Consider the following 13,183-nt stretch of genomic DNA (forward strand, 5'->3'; position numbering starts at 1 on the left):
ACTCCTCATGTTGGACGTACCGGCCTTGATTCTCCGGGCGGACCCCCGTGCCTCACCCAAGCTGCCGCTGTGGTCCGCACCGTGCCGATTGGGGAAGTCTCCTGGGAGGGAGGGAGGGATCCGAGTTCCGTCGTTGCCCAAGCCCCCCCCAGACGCAGCGGCGAGCGGCTCCGGGCCGGCGAGGGTGCGCCTGGAAGCCGCCGGCCGGTGGGTGGTACTAGTATTTCCCGCTGGTCTGGGCCAGTCCAGCCACCAGGGTAGCTTGCTGCGGCGACAGGTACCGGTTAACTATCAGCGTCATCACCTGGAAGAGAGGGAGACTTCGAGGGTCAACAAGACAGCGCCTGGACATCCGACCTGAACACAAAAGCTCTCACATCATCCCCCAATATCGCCCACCCCCACAGGATGGACAACAGGTGACTTTTAGCGCTGCGGCCTCCAGTTTGTGCACAGCAAGATCCCACTCCATCGCCACGAGCGACGTGGTTCGGACAGAGATAGATAGGTTCTTGATTAAAGTCTTTCAAAGTTTATTCATTAGTGTCACAAGTAAGGCTTACATTAACGCTGCAATGAAGTTACTGTGAAATTCCCCTCGTCGCCCACACTCCGGCGCCTGTTCGGGTCAATGCACCCCTAACCTGCACGTCTTTCGGACTGTGGGAGGAAAAACCGGAGCACCCGGAGGAAACCCACGCAGACACGGGGAGAACGTGCAAACTCCGCACAGACAGTGACCCCGGAATTGAACCCGGGTCCCTGGCGCTGTGAGGCAGCAGTGCCAACCCGCTGTGCCACCGTGCCGACCATAAGGGGGTCAGGGGGTTATGGGGAAATGGCAGGAGAATGGGGATGAGAAAAATATCAGCCATGATTGAATGGTGGAGCAGACTCGATGGGCCGAGTGGCCTAATTCTGCTCCTGGGTCTTATGGTTGACTCTCAACTGCCTTCCAAGGACAACTAGGGTTGGGCAATAAATGCTGGCCCAGCCAGCGACCCCCATGTCCCATGAAAAAAAAACATTTTGGTGGTAAAAATTGGATAGCATGGACAAGTTGGGCCGAAGGGCCTGTTTTCCATGCTGTAAACCTCTATGGCAGTGACCCGAGGCCGGGAATCGAACCCGGGTCCCTGGCGCTGTGAGGCAGCGGTGCTAACCCGCCGTGCCACCCCGAGGGACAGAGTGAAGCGACTGAGGTCCCTGAGTGATCGTCACTCGTTCGGGCAGAACCGGCTGAAGAAACAAAGACTTGTGGGTGAAGCTTTACGTCCTGCACCCATCAAACATCCCAGAGTGTGGAGACACGGTGGCACAGTGGGTTAGCACTGCTGCCTCACAGCTCCAGGGACCCGGGTTCGATTCCCGACTTGGGTCACTGTCTGTGTGGAGTCGGCACGTTCTCCCCGTGTCTGCGTGGGTTTCCTCCGGGTGCTCCGGTTTCCTCCCACAGTCTGAAAGACGTGCTGGTTCGGGTGCTAAATTCTCCCTCAGTGTAACCCGAACAGGCGCCGGAGTGTGGGGACTAGGGGATTTTCACAGTAACTTCATTGCGGTGTTAATGTCAGCCTTACTTGTGACCAATAAATAAACTTTACTTCCTTAAATCTGGGAGCACCGTTCTGCCTGTTGGAGGAAAGCAAATCACTGCGGGTGCTGGAATCTGAAACCAAGAGAGAAAACGCTGGAAAATCTCAGCGGGTCTGGGCAGCATCTGGAAGGAGAGAAAAGAGCTGACGTTTCCAGTCCCGATGACCCTTTGACAAAGGCAGAGAAAGTGGGAGATATTTATACTGCAGGGGGAGGGAATGAAAGATGAGTCACAGCCATGAGTCTTCCCCCCGCCCCCCACTCTTTCCCCCTACTTTACCCCCCCCTTCCTTACCTTTTCTCCCCCTTTGCTTTCCCTTTCCCCCTTTCTCTCAATTTTGCCTCTCTCCCACCCATCTCCCCTTTCCCCCCCCACATCTCCCTCTGTCACAGCTCACCCTCTGATTTCAGCTTCTCTGCCTTTTGGCCAATCACACCTTCTCTCCTCTCCATGGGCTGCCATTAGCAGCCTTTCCCCTTGTCCAAAGATGTTAAAAGATGTGCGGGTTAGGGGGATTGGCCATGCTAAATTGCCCCTTAGTGTCCAAAGATGTGCAGGTTAGGTGGATTGGCCATGCTAAATTGCCCCTTAGTGTCCAAAGATGTGCAGGTTAGGTGGATTGGCCATGCTAAATTGTCCCTTAGTGTCCAAAGATGTGCGGGTTAGGTGGATTGGCCATGCTAAATTGCCCCTTAGTGTCCAAAGATATGCAGGTTAGGTGGATTGGCCATGCTAAATTGTCCCTTCGTGTCCAAAGATGTGCAGGTTAGGTGGATTGGCAATGCTAAACTTTCCCTTAGTGTCCAAAGATGTGCGGGTTAGGTGGATTGGCCGTGCTAAATTGTCCCTTCGTGTCCAAAGATGTGCGGGTTAGGTGGATTGGCCATGCTAAATTGTCCCTTAGTGTCCAAAGATGTGCCGGTTAGGTGGATTGGCCATGCTAAATTGCCCCTTAGTGTCCAAAGATGTGTAGGTTAGGTGGATTGGCCGTGCTAAATTGCCCCTTAGTGTCCAAAGATGTGCGGGTTAGGTGGATTGGCCATGCTAAACTTTCCCTTAGTGTCCAAAGATGTGCGGGTTAGGTGGATTGGCCATGCTAAATTGCCCCTTAGTGTCCAAAGATGTGTAGGTTAGGTGGATTGGCCGTGCTAAATTGTCCCTTAGTGTCCAAAGATGTGGAGGTTAGGCGGATTGGCCATGCTAAATTGCCCCTTAGTGTCCAAAGATGTGCGGGTTAGGTGGATTGGCCATGCTAAATTGCCCCTTAGTGTCCAAAGATGTGTAGGTTAGGTGGATTGGCCGTGCTAAATTGTCCCTTAGTGTCCAAAGATGTGTAGGTTAGGTGGATTGGCCATGCTAAATTGCCACTTAGTGTCCAAAGATGTGCGGGTTAGGTGGATTGGCCATGCTAAATTGCCCCTTAGTGTCCAAAGATGTGCAGGTTAGATGGATTGGCCATGCTAAATTGCCCCTTAGTGTCCAAAGATGTGGAGGTTAGGCGGATTGGCCATGCTAAATTGCCACTTAGTGTCCAAAGATGTGCGGGTTAGGTGGATTGGCCATGCTAAATTGCCCCTTAGTGTCCAAAGATGTGGAGGTTAGGCGGATTGGCCATGCTAAATTGCCACTTAGTGTCCAAAGATGTGCGGGTTAGGTGGATTGGCCATGCTAAATTGCCCCTTAGTGTCCAAAGATGTGGAGGTTAGGCGGATTGCCCGTGCTAAATTGACCCTAGTGTCAGGGGGATTAGCAGGGTAAATGGGTACGGGAATGGGGCCTGGGTGGGATTGTGGTTGGTGCAGACTCGATGGGCTGAATGGCCTCCTCCTGTACTGTAGGGATTCTATGACATTTGTTTCTGTGGCTATGATTCCTCTTTCATTCCCTCCCCCCTGCAGTATAAAGATCTCCCACTTTCGATGCCTTTGACAAAGGGTCATCGGGACTGGACAGGTCAGCTCTTTTCTCTCCTTACGGATGGGGGCCGGACCTGCTGAGATTCTCCGCCTGCTCGAGAGGTGGGGAGCAGCGGTGCTCACTCACCCCGCTCAGTAAGGCGTCGCTGATGGAATCGATGATCTCTCCCAGCATGGGGCTTTGCCCCGTGTACTTGACGTAGGACCAGGTCATGAGGGTGAGGGTGCAGATGCCAATAATGAAGTTGAAGATGACCGAGAGGAAGCCCAAGCCGAGGAGTCCCAGGAGGCCGGACAGCACATGCATGCTGATGATAATCAGCAGCATGGCGGCCGGGGTACGCAGGACGCTGAAGAAGTTCTTGCTGCGGTTAAACTTGAGGTAGCTCTCCAGCATGCCCTCGATGTCCGACTCCAGCTGGTCCTCGAAGCGCATGCTCACCGCCCGGCCACCCATCTTCTTGATGCCGCGGAACTTCTCCACCGCTGCCTCACGGTAGACCTGGTGTCGCTCGCGGATCTTGCTGGGCTGGAGGTAAGCTTTGTCCCCGCCACACAGCTGGAAGGCAGAGCAACACAGAGACATCTCAGAGCGACACAGGGACATCTCAGAGCGACACAGGGACATCTCAGAGCGACACAGAGACATCTCAGAGCGACACAGGGACATCTCAGAGCGACACAGAGACATCTCAGAGCGACACAGAGACATCTCAGAGCGACACAGGGACATCTCAGAGCGACACAGGGACATCTCAGAGCGACACAGGGACATCTCAGAGCGACACAGAGACATCTCAGAGCGACACAGGGACATCTCAGAGCGACACAGAGACATCTCAGAACGACACAGGGACATCTCAGGGCGACACAGAGACATCTCAGAGCGACACAGGGACATCTCAGAGCGACACAGAGACATCTCAGGGCGACACAGGGACATCTCAGGGCGACACAGAGACATCTCAGAGCGACACAGGGACATCTCAGAGCGACACAGGGACATCTCAGAGCGACACAGGGACATCTCAGAGCGACACAGGGACATCTCAGGGCGACACAGGGACAGGCCTTACTAACCTTATTGAGTTTTTTGAGAAAGTGACCAAGGAGGTGGATGGGGGCAAGGCAGTGGACGTGGTATATATGGATTTTAGTAAGGCGTTTGATAAGGTTCACCATGGTAGGCTTCTGCAGAAAATGCAGATGTATGGGATTGGGGGTGATCTAGGAAATTGGATCAGGAATTGGCTAGCGGATAGGAAACAGAGGGTGGTGGTTGATAGTAAATATTCATCATGGAGTGCGGTTACAAGTGGTGTACCTCAGGGATCTGTTTTGGGGCCACTGCTGTTTGTAATATTTATTAATGATCTGGATGAGGGTATAGTTGGGTGGATTAGCAAATTTGCTGATGACACCAAAGTCGGTCGTGTGGTAGACAGTGAGGAAGGGTGTCGTAGTTTGCAGGAAGACTTAGACAGGTTGCAAAGTTGGGCCGAGAGGTGGCGGATGGAGTTTAATGCGGAGAAGTGTGAGGTAATTCACTTTGGTAGGAATAACAGATGTGTTGAGTATAGGGCTAACGGGAGGACTTTGAATAGTGTGGAGGAGCAGAGGGATCTAGGTGTATGTGTGCATAGATCCCTGAAAGTTGGGAATCAAGTAGATAAGGTTGTTAAGAAGGCATATGGTGTCTTGGCGTTTATTGGTAGGGGGATTGAATTTAGGAGTCGTAGCGTTATGTTGCAACTGTACACAACTCTGGTGCGGCCGCACTTGGAGTACTGTGTGCAGTTCTGGTCCCCACATTACAGGAAGGATGTGGAGGCTTTGGAGAGGGTGCAGAGGAGGTTTACCAGGATGTTGCCTGGTATGGAGGGGAGATCCTATGAGGAGAGGCTGAGGGATTTGGGATTGTTTTCGCTGGAAAGGCGGCGGCTAAGAGGGGATCTTATTGAAACATATAAGATGATTAGAGGTTTAGATAGGGTGGATAGTGATAGCCTTTTTCCTCTGATGGAGAAATCCAGCACGAGGGGGCATGGCTTTAAATTGAGGGGGGGTAGTTATAGAACCGATGTCAGGGGTAGGTTCTTTACCCAGAGGGTGGTGAGGGATTGGAATGCCCTGCCAGCATCAGTAGTAAATGCGCCTAGTTTGGGGGCGTTTAAGAGATCCGTAGATAGGTTCATGGACGAAAAGAAATTGGTTTAGGTTGGAGGGTCACAGTTTTTTTTTTAACTGGTCGGTGCAACATCGTGGGCCGAAGGGCCTGTTCTGCGCTGTAATGTTCTATGTTCTATGTTCTATCTCAGAGCGACACAGAGACATCTCAGAGCAACACAGAGACATCTCAGAGCGACACAGAGACATCTCAGGGCGACACAGAGACATCTCAGAGCGACACAGAGACATCTCAGAGCGACACAGAGACATCTCAGAGCGACACAGAGACATCTCAGAGCGACACAGAGACATCTCAGGGCGACACAGAGACATCTCAGAGCGACACAGGGACATCTCAGAGCGACACCTGCAGCACAGCGAGGCCATTCAGCCCCTCTTCTCCTCCAGCCTGTCACACAGTAACAGGAGGAGGCCTTTCAGCCTCTCTCCTCGAGCCTGTGACACAGGAACAGGAGGAGGCCATTCAGCCCCTCTCCCTGAGCCAGTTACACTGGAACAGGAGGCCATTCAGCCCTTCGTCCTCCAGCCTGTTACACAGGAACAGGAGGAGGCCATTCAGCCCCACTCCTTGAGCCTGTTACACAGGAACAGGAGGAGGCCATTCAGCCCTTCTTTCTCCTTGTGCTTGTTACACAGGAACGGGAGAGGGCCATTCAGCCCCTCTTCTCCAGCCTGTTGCACAGGAACAGGAGGAGGCCATTCAGCCCCTCAGGCAATGCTCTACCATCGAATTAAATCATGGTGATCTGTATCTTAATTCCAACCTCCCGCCTTGGACCTGATCAATGTCTTTAAAATGATGAAGGGGGTTTCGAGAGGGTCGATGGAGAGAAGATGTTTCCACTTGTGTGGGGCGGAGACCAGAACTAGGGGGCCGTCAATGTAAGATAGCTTGTCCCTCCTAAGAGGTTATCGTTCAAGATTAAAGCGGATGAGATTGGGGGAAGTGTATTGGGATGGACAGAAAACTGGTTGGCAGAGAGGAAACAAAGAGTAGGAATTAATGGGTGCTTTTCCAATTGGCAGGTAGTAACTAGTGGAGTGCCACATGGATCGGTGCTGGGACCCCAGCTATTCACAATATATATTAATGATTTGGATGAGGGAACAAAATGTAACATCTCAAAGTTTACAGATGATACCAAGATGGACGGGAGGGTGAACTGTGACGAGGATGCAGAGATCCTTCATAATGATCTGGACAAGTTGGGTGAGTGGGCTAATCAATGGCAGATGCAGTAAAATTTGGATAAGTGTGAGGTTATTCACTTTGGAAGCAAAAACAAGAAGGCAGATTACTACCTGAATGGGTGTAAATTGGGAGAGGGGAGTGTGCAGCGGGACCTGGGTGTCCTTGTGCACCAGTCGCTGAAGGTAAGCATGCAGGTGCAGCAGGCGGTAAAGAAGGCAAATGGTATGTTGGCCTTCATTGCGAGAGGTTTCGAGTACAGGAGCAGGGATGTGTTGTTGCGATTATACAGGGCCTTGGTGAGGCCACACCGAGAGTATTGTGTGCAGTTTTGGTCTCCTTTTCTGAGGAAGGATGTTCTTGCTCTCGAGGGAGCGCAGCGAAGGTTTCCCAGGCTGATTCCTGGGGGACTGATGTATGAGGAGAGATTGACCAGGTTAGGATTGTTTTCGCTGGAGTTCAGACGAATGAGGGGAGGGATCTCATAGAGACTTATAAAATTCTAACAGGACGAGACAGGGTAGACGCAGGGAGGATGTTCCCGATGGTGGGGGGAGTCCAGAACCAGGGGGTCACAGTCTGAGGATTCGGGGTAGACCATTTGGGACGGAGATGAGGAGACATTTCTTCACCCGGTGAGGCTGTGGAATTCATTCCCACAGGAAGTTGTTGATGCCAAAACATTGAATGTATTCCAGAGGCGGCTGGATACAGCACTTGGGGGCGAACGGGGTCAAAGGTTATGGGGGGAAAGCAGGATTAGGCTATTGGGTTGGATGATCAGCCATGATGGTGATGAATGGGGGAGCAGGTTTGATGGGCCAAATGGCCTCCTCCTGCTCCTATCTTCTACGTTTCCCGCACTTCGTGGTGCTCAAGGCAGACTTTAATCTGTTACCATAGCGAGGATCTTTCCTGGAACAAGTCGCTAGCCTGTCGCCAGGGCCTTATAGCTTGAGGGGCGCCACTCTACATCAAGCGTGGCTGATCAGGAGTCTCTCCCACTCTTACCTCCAACCAGTGGCGGGAGTTGGGAGGAATTTGCAGGCCGAAACTCGACCTGTTTGGCCGCGTCATGAAGGCACCTTCCTTGGCCGTCAACTCCTGGGCTGGGACTCAAACCCAGAGCTCCTGGCTTCAGAGGCAGCGATACTCCCCACAGAGCCACACGAGCTCCATTATCAATATAAGGTCGTGACTAATCATGTTATAAAAATTCATTTACAGTAAGTGGGTGTCTCTGGCTGGTCCAGTGTTTATTACCCGTCCCTAACTGCCCCTTGAGAAGGGGGTGGGTGAGCCGCCATCTTGAACCCGCTGCAGTCCCCGTGTGGTGTAGGTACACCCACAGTGCTGTTAGGGAGGGAGTTCCGGGATTGTGATTGGACATCAGTCAGTCCCCGTGTGTGGTGTAGGTACACCCACAGTGCTGTTAGGGAGGGAGTTCCGGGATTTTGACCCCACCCACAGTGAAGGAACGGCCGATATATTTCCAAGTCGGGATGGTGAGTGGCTCGGAGGGGGGAACTTGCAGGTGGGGGTGTTCCCCATGTGTCTGCTGCCCCCCCCTCGTCCTTCTAGATGGTAGAGGTGGCGGGTTTGGAAGGTGCTGTGGAAGGAGCCTTGGTGAGTCGCTGCGGTGCATCTTGTAGACGGTTCACACGGCTGTCACTGTGCGTCGGGGGTGGAGGGAGTGAGTGTTTGTTGTTAGCGTGTCGATCGAGCGGGGCTGCTTTGTCCTGGATGGTGTCGAGCTTCTTGTGTTCTTGAGGGAATTCACGAGAAATGTCTTTCCTCAGAGAGAGAGGAGAATATGGGACTTGCTCCCACGGGGAGAGTGGGGGAGAATGTGGGACTCGCTCCCACGGGGGAGTGGGGGAGAATGTGGGACTCGCTCCCACGGGGAGTGGGGGAGAATGTGGGACTCGCTCCCACGGGGAGTGGGGGAGAATGTGGGACTCGCTCCCACGGGGAGTGGGGGAGAATGTGGGACTCGCTCCCACGGGGAGTGGGGGAGAATGTGGGACTCGCTCCCATGGGGGAGTGGGGGAGAATGTGGGACTCGCTCCCACGGGGGAGTGGGGGAGAATGTGGGACTCGCTCCCACGGGGGTGTGGGGGAGAATGTGGGACTCGCTCCCACGGGGGAGTGGGGGAGAATGTGGGACTCGCTCCCACGGGGAGTGGGGGAGAATGTGGGACTCGCTCCCACGGGGAGTGGGGGAGAATGTGGGACTCGCTCCCACGGGGAGTGGGGGAGAATGTGGGACTCGCTCCCACGGGGAGTGGGGGAGAATGTGGGACTCGCTCCTGCGGGGAGTGGGGAGGGATGAAAGAAGCAGCACAGATTCAGTGAATCAAATGGCCTCTTGCCGTGCGGGGAGTACATGGATTCTACACGTCTACAAGCAGTGAGCTGCCTCTCTGTCTGAAGCGGTTTGGTCTCGCTGCCTACCCCCTCCATCGCATGGCGATAATAATCGATGGACAAAGCGAACGCTGCCCGGTTGTTGGCCTCTGCTGTCGCCTGTCAAAAGATGAAGAACGATCATTACTTGAGGGAAAGGCCCAGCGCACGGATCAATCCGACCCATCCTCCTCCAAGGCCGACCTCTCAACCCGTCAGCTCCAGCCCCCTGTACTAAGAACATAAGAACATAAGAAATAGGAGCAGGAGTAGGCCATCTGGCCCTTCGAGCCTGCCCCGCCATTCAGCAAGATCATGGCTGATCTGAAGCGAATCAGTTCCACTTACCCGCCTGCTCCCCATATCCCCTAATTCCCTTATCGATCAGAAAACTATCTACCCGTGATTTAAACATATTCAACGAGGAAGCCTCCACCACTTCAATGGGCAGAGAATTCCAGAGATTCACCACCCTCTGAGAGAAGAAGTTCCCCCTCAACTTTGTTCTGAACCGGCCCCCCCTTATTTTGAGGCTGTGCCCTCTAGTTCTGGTTTCCCTTCTAAGTGGAAAGAATCTCTCCACCTCTACCCTATCCAGCCCCTTCATTATCTTATATGTCTCTATAAGATCACCCCTCATCTTTCTAAACTCCAACGAGTACAGACCCAATCTGTTTAATCTCTCCTCATAAGCTACACCCCTCGTCTCCGGTATCAACCTGGTGAACCTTCTCTGCACTCCCTCCAAGGCCAATATATCCTTTCGCAAATAAGGGGACCAAAACTGCACACAGTACTCCAGTTGCGGCCTCACCAGTGCCTTGTACAGTTGCAGCAAGACCTCCCTGCTTTTATACTCCATCCCCTTCGCGATAAAGGCCAACATTCCATTCGCCTTCTTGATCACCTGCTGCACCTGCAGACTGAGCTTTTGCGATTCCGATATCTCAGCCCGTCTTCCTCTGGCCCAGCCCTCCAAGGTGCCCTCTCAGTCCCTGGCCCAACCAGTGGGTTAGCACTGCTGCCTCACAGCGCCAGGGACCCGGGTTCGATTCCCGGTTTGGGTCACTGTCTGTGCGGAGTCTGCACGTTCTCCCCCTCCCCGGTGTCTGCGTGGGTTTCCTCCGGGTCGCTCCGGTTTCCTCCCACATTCCGAAAGACCTGCTGGTTAGGGTGCTAAATTCTCCCTCGGTGTAACCCGAACAGGAGTGTGGGCGACTAGGGGATTTTCACAGTAACTTCATTGCAGTGTTAATGTAAGCCTTACTTGTGGCACTTTTGAAAACATTCTAGCAAAGGAGAGTTTGATCTGTAGCTCTAATCACCTCCACATGAGATGGGGAGAGGGGCTAGGAATGTGTGGGCCACAGAGATGGGCTGAATGGACTGCACCACTCAGTGTTCAGGTCCATATGTGCGTGATAGTGCGTCCAATGTTCTCAGGCATGCAGACGGACTTGGAAGGATTGCAATGACTGACCCGAACAGGCGCCGGAGTGTGGGCGACTAGGGGATTTTCACAGTAACTTCATTGCAGTATTAATGTAACCCTTACTTGTGCCACTCATAAATAAACTTTTTTAAAAACTTTAAAACCTTAACTTTAAACCCTCCAGGGTGTCCTGTGCTCTGATATCATTTCAGAGGGCAGTTGAGAGTCACCCACATTGCTGTGGCTCTGGAGTCACATGTAGGCCAGACCGGGTAAGGACGGCAGATTTCCTTCCCTAAAGGGAACCAGATGGGTTTTTCCGACAATGGGTCATCAGTAGATTCTTAATTCCAGATACTTTTTTTATTGGATTCAAATTCCACCGTCTGCCGTGGCGGGATTCGAACCCGGGTCCCCCAGAACATTAGCTGGGTTTCTGGATTAATAGTCTGGCGATAATACCACTAGGGTAGAGGGTTGGAGATGGAGGGAAGGGAGGAGCAGGGAGAACCAATCAGGGTCCCTCGTGGCAAAGGGGCAGGGATTTCCGAGCTCGAGGGGGGATGCCTCACACAGGCGAATAGCCTGCCCGATACATACCCTCTCTGTGCAGCCAGGGAGAATGGAGGGGGTGCTGAGGGCCATAGATACCAGAGAGGATCCCCAGCAATGAGGTTAGAACTGACCCAGGCGTAAGGTTAAGCTCACCCCCAGCTAGTGGAGAGATTCACTTCCCTCCCACGTAATCATAGAATCCCCACAGTGCAGAAGGAGGCCATTCGGCCCATCGAGTCTGCACCGACCACAATCCCACCCAGTCCCTATCCCCATAACCCCGTGTATTTACCCTGCTAATCCCCCTGACAGTAAGGGGCAATTTAACATGGCCAATCCACCTAACCTCGGCCAATCCACCTAACCTCCACATCTTTGGACACTAAGGGGCAATTTAGCATGGCCAATCCACCTAACCCACACATCATTGGACACTGAGGGGCAACTTAGCATGGCCAATCCACCTAACCCACACAGCTTTTGGACTGTGGGAGGAAACCGGAGCACCCAGAGGAAACCCATGCAGACACGGGGAGAACATGCAGACTCCGCACAGACAGTGACCCAAGGCCGGGACTAACCCACTGTGCCGCCCTTTTCCAAAAGCAATCGATTGAGGATTTCAATGTGCCAATATTCGCTGCTCCCCCCAAAGGATCCTGCTGCGTGCAGGTTATTCCTGTCAGGAAAGCGGTCTCACCTCGAGAATGGATCTGGGGTGTGGAAGGTCCTCGCCTTGGAAGATCTTAATGTAAGCCTGAAGTGACAGAGCAAAGGAAGAGAACAGGATCAGCAGGGAGGTGGACGCAGGACGAAGCCCGTCGCAGAACCCACCGCCACCCCGTCTCAGCTAATCAGCTGCGGAAACCCTCGCCTTCCCTCCCTCCAACCTCGATTCACCCAGCGCCCTGCCACCTGCTCTCCCCAACTCCTCACAAATTCTGCCGTCCTATACAGTCGAGGCCAAAACATTGTGTGATTTCAAGAAGAAATTGCATAAGAACTAGGAGCAGGAGTGGGCCATCTGGCCCCTCGAGCCTGCTCCGCCATTCAATAAGATCAGGGCTGATCTCTTCGTGGACTCAGCTCCACTTACCCGCCCGCTCACCATAACCCTTAATTCCTTTACTGTTCAAAAATCTATCTATCCTTGCCTTAAAAACATTCAATGAGGTAGCCTCAACTGCTTCAGGAACGAAGTAGAAAGGGTCGAGAGCTTCAAGTTTTTAGGTGTCCAGATCACCAACAACCTGTCCTGGTCCCCCCATGCCGACACTGTAGTTAAGAAAGCCACACCAACGCCTCTACTTTCTCAGAAGACTAAGGAAATTTGGCATGTCAGCTACGACTCTCACCAACTTTTACAGATGGCCCATAGAAAGCATCCTTTCTGATTGTATCACAGCTTGGTATGGGGCTCCTGCTCTGCCCAAGACCACAAGGAACTACAAAAGGTCGTGAATGTAGCCCAATCCATCACGCAAACCAGCCTCCCATCCATTGACTCTGTCTACACTTCCCGCTGCCTCGGGGAAAAGCAGCCAGCATAATTAAGGACCCCCACGCACCCCGGACATTCTCTCTTCCACCTTCTTCCATCGGGAAGAAGATACAAAAGTCTGAGGTCACGTACCGACCGACTCAAGAACAGCTTCTTCCCTGCTGCCGTCAGACTTTTGAATGGACCTACCTCGCACTAAGTTGATCTTTCTCTACACCCGAGCTATGACTGTAACACTACATTCTGCACTCTCTCCTTTCCTTCTCTATGAACGGTATGCTTTGTATAGCGCGCAAGAAACAATACTTTTCACTGTATCCCAATACATGTGACAATAATAAATCAAATCAAATGATGGAAAGGCAGAGCAGACTCGATGGGCCGAGTGGCCTAATTCTGC

General features: G+C 52.9%; 1 pseudogene; it reads right to left on the minus strand.

The window, feature by feature from the left end:
- Positions 1-217: 217 nt before the first annotated feature.
- LOC144490410 (atlastin-2-like) overlaps positions 218-13,183 on the minus strand; it is a 30,891-nt pseudogene continuing 17,925 nt past the window's right edge.

Source organism: Mustelus asterias, unplaced genomic scaffold, assembly GCF_964213995.1.
Source record: "Mustelus asterias unplaced genomic scaffold, sMusAst1.hap1.1 HAP1_SCAFFOLD_3248, whole genome shotgun sequence".
NCBI lineage: Eukaryota > Metazoa > Chordata > Chondrichthyes > Carcharhiniformes > Triakidae > Mustelus > Mustelus asterias.